Source organism: Megalobrama amblycephala, linkage group LG3, assembly GCF_018812025.1.
Source record: "Megalobrama amblycephala isolate DHTTF-2021 linkage group LG3, ASM1881202v1, whole genome shotgun sequence".
Lineage (NCBI taxonomy): Eukaryota > Metazoa > Chordata > Actinopteri > Cypriniformes > Xenocyprididae > Megalobrama > Megalobrama amblycephala.
Window position 1 is genome coordinate 55,147,956 of NC_063046.1, and position 7,767 is coordinate 55,155,722.

At 35.3% G+C, this 7,767-nt stretch overlaps 1 long non-coding RNA gene across 1 annotated transcript; it reads left to right on the plus strand.

Annotated features, from left to right (window-relative positions):
- Positions 1–2,206: 2,206 nt before the first annotated feature.
- LOC125264187 lies at positions 2,207–3,655 on the plus strand. Its single transcript, XR_007184018.1, has 2 exons — positions 2,207–2,272; positions 3,535–3,655. It is a non-coding gene; the product is annotated as an uncharacterized LOC125264187 (long non-coding RNA).
- Positions 3,656–7,767: the final 4,112 nt, after the last annotated feature.

Below are 7,767 nucleotides of genomic sequence, written 5' to 3' on the forward strand. Positions count from 1 at the left end.
CCTCTAAACCGGAGTTTACCGCCCGTTGGCGCCACCTGGCTGCGGAAAAAATGAACAACAATTTTTCAAACTATTCTTTATGCTATCACCACGAAATTTGAACCAGATGCAGCTCACATATTGGAGAGCATCACCAAAAATATTTTTTAGCGATCTTATTGTGTTCCTGAGTTATTCCATGTCAAATAAAAAAAAAAAAGAAAAATTATTTTTAAAAAAGAATATATATTTTTGTCTTTTATCAGCTGTTTCTCAGCAAGAAAATGTCCAAATGTAATGTAATTTATATTTTCTTAAAATTTTAAATGTTTTCTATCAAATGATACCTACCTTTTGACTCTCCTTGCTACAGTTTTGGAGTTATGAGTCTTTACTTTTGTGTGTGTCGCTCAGGGAAAAAAAAAAAAAAACCCTCTAAAAAAGCCTTCAGGTCTTAAAGTGTTAATTCAAATAAATACTTTAAAATAATTTGAGCTTCAGCCTGGTTTAGCATTTATATATAAAAATGTCTTTGGTCAAATTAAGCTGTAAAATAAATAGTTTATCCCTTTTAATGCAATGGATTTTGAAAGATATCAACAAAAAAACGGGCAAAAAACTTTAAAAGCGATTTTCTCAGGTTTTCAATTTGAAAAAGAGGGCAGACAACCATAATTCAAATGGGTATATCTTTAAAACCATTCAAGGTATGACTTTGACTAGGATATCATTTTAAATACCAAAATCTCAATTTTGAAATTTGGGTCACTGTGACTCATTTTGCTGGATCAGGTCACACACACATATATATATATATATATATATATATATATATATATATATATATATATATATATATATATATATATATATATATATAAAAAATTTTTAAATCTAAAATCTATATATAATATAAAAATTTTTAAATCTAAAATCTACCCAGCCAACATGCATGTGGGACCCATGTGGGTTTTTGATGGGCTGTCACTTGGGCCCTGCATTGGCAACCTAAGTGGGGCCCATATAATTTTGTCCATCGGCTCCACACAGGCCCCATGTGTGTTAGCCCATAGGGGCACAAGATGGGTCCATAGTGGGCTCTAAGTGGGGCTCAATTGTGTGTTCATTATAGGGGCCTACATGGTTCACATATGGGTTCTAATAAATGGGGCCAATATGGGCCACATACAGAACCCTTATGGGATCTAGAAGGGTGATAACACTGGACCCGCAAATGGCCCCTCTATGGGGTTTTGTGGGACCACAGTGGGTGAGAACTGGGCCCCATTTATATTTCTTTTTTATTCCTGTAGGTGAAATTAATGTGCTTTAATGTGCTAATTTGCAAAAGAAACTTATGTTTTAGTAAACCTGTACCTGACTTAACGTAATTTAAATTACATGAGAAAATATTTGTACTGTGAAGAAAATGACTTTCAACTCAGAATTTGTAAACCACCTTTTTATTGATCATAAGATGAAAAATAAAAGGTACAATAAAACAGGATAAGAGCATTGAAAATTCTTCAGTCCATCACTCCTGGGTTGGGGCAGACCCATCAGCTTCATATCTTAAGAACAATAATGAGAGAAAAAACAGAAAAGGCAATTATTTTAAAATACTATCAAATCATTAACAGGAGCACTCTCTTAAAAAGCATGCATGATTATGATCAAGCCATGCCAGTACTTTAGATTTCTGTCCAAATGGTTAAAGTAACACTTAAAGGGAGATTTCTACTACTAAAAGGAATATGAACAAGTTAAAGTGACTTTACAAATGCATATTACAAAAACACCACAACATAAATATAAGATGATAAATAAAACGGCATTTAACAACTTTAACAGTATTGAAATTAATTTAACTTTCAAAAGCTGTTTTTATTATACATTACAACTGTTAACTTTTAACTATTTTTGAACACAAAGTAATGTGCACGTGTATTTATAATTTTTTTTAATGTATTCATATCTTGTACCACGTGTGTGTGGAAATTGCTGCGTTATGACTGTGGAACTTTTGTGGACGTTTAAAATTGTGCAAAACCATCTCGCACCCTGCTGAGGCCCTGTTATAAAACATACAAACAGTATTACTTTAATTTAACATGAATAGTTAGCATGTTACTACCTTGAAACCGATAACGATGTTTATTTTGGTATGTGATGATAATGGCGCTCTGAAGCACCTGCAGTCATGTCACTACTCATTTAAAAAAAAAAGAACACAAAACGCCACTGGCAAGCCAGCATCCACTTCAAAACGTCCTACTCTCTCGAAAATCTCAAGGTAAGATATGCATATTTCATTTTATATTAACCAGTAATGTTGTTTTTATATAATTGTATAATTTTTTTTATAGGTTTTTTTTAATTAAATTTAGTAAAGTAAGAGTCGAATTTTAACAAACTTAGCGAAGCTAACCGCAATTAAACTACAGTAATTGCGGTTAATTTTCTACATTAACTCCCTCAAAACAGCCGAGGGAGTGATGGTGGGAGAGCGCCATTTCAATTAGTCCACCAAATTAGTCTCTGGTGTGGCAGAGACAGTGAATAACTATCTATTTTGTCGTCGTGCTTAGAAGCGTCTCTTTTTTTGCAGCATAAACATTGTAGCATAAAAGCACCAAGCTACTCCGTGTTCCGGGGACAGTCCCGGTTTTTTGGTGTTCTGTCCCCGACTGGAGCTGCCCCCGAAAATGTCCCCGTTTTATAGCTCGTTCAAAACAACCCGCATTGCAAAAAAGCCCGACCAGCACACAGCGGACTGCTGGTTTATCAGAGCAATTGTGTAGTGATCATGTTCGCCAAGAGAGGGCGATGTGCAGCTACACTTGGTCGCGCGCGCCGCTACTTCATGAAGAACACCTGGGTCTGGACCAGATCAGAGCGCCATTATCATCAGATACCAAAATAAACATCGTTACCGGTTTCAAGGTATTAACATGCTAACTATTCATGTTAAATTAAAGTAATGCTGTTTGTATGTTTTATAACAGGGCCTCAGCAGGGTGCGAGATGGTTTTGCACAATTTTAAACGTCCGCAAAAGTTCCACAGTCATAACGCAGCAATTTCCACACACACGTGGTAAAAGATATGAATACAAAAAAAAAAAAATAATAATAATAATAATAATAATAATAATAATAATACACGTGCACATTACTTTGTATTCAAAAATAGTTAAAAGTTAACAGTTGTAATGTATAATAAAAACAGCTTTTGAAAGTTAAATTAAATTCAGTAATGTTAAAGTTGTTAAATGCCGCTTTATCATCTTATATTTATGTTGTGTTGTTTTTGTAATGTGCTTTTGTAAAGTCATACTTCTGTTAAATCAGGCACATCGTTTTGAACTTTAACTTGTTCATATTCCTCTTAGTAGTAGATATCCCTTTACGTGTCAGTTAACTTATTTGTAACTTAAGTACTGGCATGGCTTGATCATAATCATGCATGCTTTTTAAGAGAGTGCTCCTGTTAATGATTTGATAGTATTTTAAAATAATTGCCTTTTCTGTTTTTTCCTCTCATTATTGTTCTTAAGATATGAAGCTGATGGGTCTGCCCCAACCCAGGAGTGATGGACTGAAGAATTTTCAATGCTCTTATCCTGTTTTATTGTACTGTTATTTTTCTTCTTATGATCAATAAAAAGGTGGTTTACACATTCTGAGTTGAAAGTCTTTTTCTTCACAGTACAAATATTTTCTCATGTAATTTACATTATATTAAGTCAGGTACAGGTTTACTAAAACATAAGTTTCTTTTGCAAATTAAAGCACATTAATTTCACCTACAGGAATAAAAAAGAAATATAAATGGGGCCCAGTTCTCACCCACTGTGGTCCCACAAAAACCCCATAGAGGGGCCATTTGCGGGTCCAGTGTTATCACCCTTCTAGATCCCATAAGTGTTCTGTATGTGGCCCACATTGGCCCCATTTATTAGAACCCATATGTGACCCATGTGGGCCCCTATAATGAACACACAAATGAGCCCCACTTAGAGCCCACTATGGACCCATCATGTGCCCCTATGGGCTAACACACATGGGGCCTGTGTGGAGCCGATGGACAAAATTCTATGGGCCCCACTTAGGTTGCCCATGCAGGGCCCAAGTGACATGTTGGCTGGGTTGTTGATCCTGGAACAACATTCCAGTCTGAAAATGTAGTCTTAACCCTATTCCTACCCCTAAACCTAACCCTACCCATAAGTTATCCCAAAAATCAGAGGGAAATGATAGATGAATAACACTGATGTAGAAGCACCAATAGGTTGTTTGCACATGACGTCACAGCAGCAGCGCGAATTAGTCTGGAGGGCAGGGAGTGATGTTTCTAAATAGGAATCCTATCAAAAACTCAAAATTCGCATGTTTTGCGTCGTATATGGTTGCTCAAATCAATAAAATCGAGAACCCAGAAGGTGTTTATATCGTTTACATAACTTATACTGTTTTTTATAACTTATTTAGTTTTTTAACTTTAAAAGTTGTCGCCTTTTTATAGCGTTATGGATACCTGCTTACCTTTTTGACTTGGTTAAATATTCACATTCTTCATGCTATTGTTTGCAGGGAGGAGAAGATATTTTATCCTATTTAATTATAATTTTGTATTTTCACTTCAGTTTTGTAGTATTCTGTTCACAATGTTGATCTGGGGCCGTATTCACAAAACATTTTATCTTACCACTAAGAGTTCTCCTAAATAGCAGTAAAAGTTCTTAGCTAAGAGTTTTCTCTCAAAACCTATTCACAAAGCTGCTGAGACAAACTTTTACTAAGGAATAGACTGAAGTCTTAAGCTAAGAGTAAGGGTGGGGTTGACCTCGTTGCTATGGAGTATACACACAGTGATTGGCTGATGGGGGAGGAGTCAGCGATTTAATCATAGAAATATTGTAGAATGAGGTGTCATGTTTCCATATTAAAATAAAGGTTTTAAAATACAAATGTTGCCATAGTCAAAATAAAATGTTGCCATATTGTTGCCATAAAGGTTTTAAAATGTAGGCTGTCACTAATTAAACTAGTATATACAGTTAACTAGTATATACAGTTAATATATATATATATATATATATATATATATATATATATATATATATATATATATATTTTTTTTTTTTTTTTTTTTTTTTTTACTCTATTCAATCATTTGTAAGTGTGAACTCATGAAAACCACTGGCACAGGTAATCAGACAATATTTATTTATTTGTTAAAGATTTTTTTGGCCGTCTCATTGTAGATTCAAATCTATAAATCAAAATGTATTGCATTTATGAAGAAAAAGTTCAGCACCCAAGGCTCTATCACTATTGCCTCAATGGTGTACAGTGTCTTTGGGTGGATTAGGACTGTTTGTGATTTGGTCTTAGTGACTTAGGAGTCCTCTTGACTACTCCTAATGTTTCACAGACTTAGGAGCTAGTTTTAGCGCTAAAATGCTTTGTGAAATACTCTTAGAGCAAAAATTTAGGACTCCTAAAATTAGGACTGACACGCCCATTATTTTTAAGAGTTTCTCCTAAATCGGCAAGTTAGGAGCTACTTTTAGCCTTAAGATGTTTTGTGAATACGGCCCCTGGTTACCATGAGTGTCACGCGCTGCTGCTTCAGCCATCGTATGGTAGAAAATGTCCAAATAACAGACATCCCAAGTCTCCCGGAAGTTCCGGGAGTCTCCCGCATAAATCTCCCGGAATCTAGAGCGAGCGAGCAAGAGCGCGCATAGAGACTGTGTTTCAAACCAGCGCGCGCACGCCAGAGAGGGAGAGGCGTTTTTTTTGTGTTGTTTTTGTAAATATTCACTTTACCATATGACCACGGAGGAGAGTCACGTTCAGACACAGACACGCTGTATTTTTGTATTTATTTCAACAAATGACAACCAAAATCAAACCCATAGAAGCTCGTGAACAGTTTTGAAGTGGCTGTGTGCAAGTTATAATTATTCACAAGCCAAGTGATCATACTCTAAAACATAATGTTAATTATTACACAAAAACCAAATACAAAACTCAGCAAAGTATGTGATTATTTTGAGTGAAAGGCAGTGGGTTTATTTAGTGACATTATTACATTTGCCAGTCATCTTCCCTCACCTTTTTAAGGTGAAAATTGTATTATCGTCCATTTTTTTTCCACGAACGATATCGTGAGTTCCTATTACAATTCTCGATTCAGCATAAATGACCTACAATGGACATTTTTCACAATCACGACAGAAAATCAAAATACTGCTCTAAACTTCACTAGTAGAAAGGCAGCATGATATAACAAACCCAGACTAGAACTGAACACGGCGTGACGGCAGCTTCACATCCTCTATATCTGCCTCCTCGATGGCAGGAAAGTCTTTTAATTCAGCGGAAAAGTCGCTCCTCTTCATAACATAAGGATCGCGTCCAACATATGTTGTGATTTTCTGTTTATACCTTTCTAAACCAGCAAAGAAAGGACTTTTCCCCATCTCTTCCATTCTAATTTTCACTGCTTGCCCTCCACCGGAATTTCGCGCGTCACCAGAACCACGTGATTGCAAACAACCTATTCATGATTTTAAGCCTAAACTTGAAATAATCTGTAAACGTGTCCCTCAAATCTGATTGGTTGATTTGAATGTTGTTCCAGGATCAACAAAAATGTTGACCCAGGAACATGTTGAACTCAGCAAAATCAGGTTATGCATTGCGTAAGGCTGCTGTGACATTTGTACTTTTAAATGAAGATAAAATAACTAAATAAATTACTGGTAGTAATAATAATAATAATAATAATAATAAAAATAATAATATAAAATTTAATCTTGTCTAATTATTTATCACATAAGTGCATATGTTCCAGCTATTTGAATAGCCTACAGTGACGGAAGACAAATTGTTTGAAACTACATTTAATAATTCACTGATGTATTCCAGTAGGTCAGGCATGCACATTGAAACATTTATTCCTGTACAACACAGAGCTCTGTGCATAACATACAGAAAAATATAGTGTCCATGAATTAAGAAATTTGTTGATCATATTTGTTTATTAAACCGTTTCTTTATAAATGAAATAAGAAATTGTTGATCACTTTTTTATTAAGTCATTTATTTGTAGATGAATTAAGGATCTGTTGATCACTTTTTATTAAAATGTTTCTTTGTAGCCTACTAAAAATGTAAGAACATTGTTAGGCTATTAATTCGTTCTTATGATTTGAAAAATGAAGAAACAAAAAAAATAGGCTAAAAAGCCACAATTTAACTACAGTGGAATTAGAATGCAGGGACAAAATATCCTAATAAAAGGTCCTCATGTTTCAAAAGATTAATAGCTTAAAACATGCAGTTTATTTTTTCGTAAATTGGCCTAAACATTTTCAACATAGGCCTACATAAAGTCCTTGGACAGTTAAACTGGTTTGAATAGGGAGATCAGTGTTTGTTTTCCCTGTGTCTGGGATGTAAAATTAAGACAATGCAGTAACGTCATTAAAGACGATAATAATATGAACACGCTTTGGTCCATAATCCAGAATGAATTCAAAAAGACATTATATTACATTATATTACCCAGCCGGCCGCTGCACAGATGTCGGCGATGGAACTCCACAGGGAAGATGGAACGCTCTTACACCGAAAGGGCATTGAAGGCCTAAGGAGGAGTAAGCGAGTGCTATAGCGTCGACTATCCATCTGGAAAACCTGTGCTTTGTGACCGGAAGACCTTTTGTGCAGCCACCGAAGCAGACAAAAAGCTGTTCCGCCTGACGGAACGGCGGAAC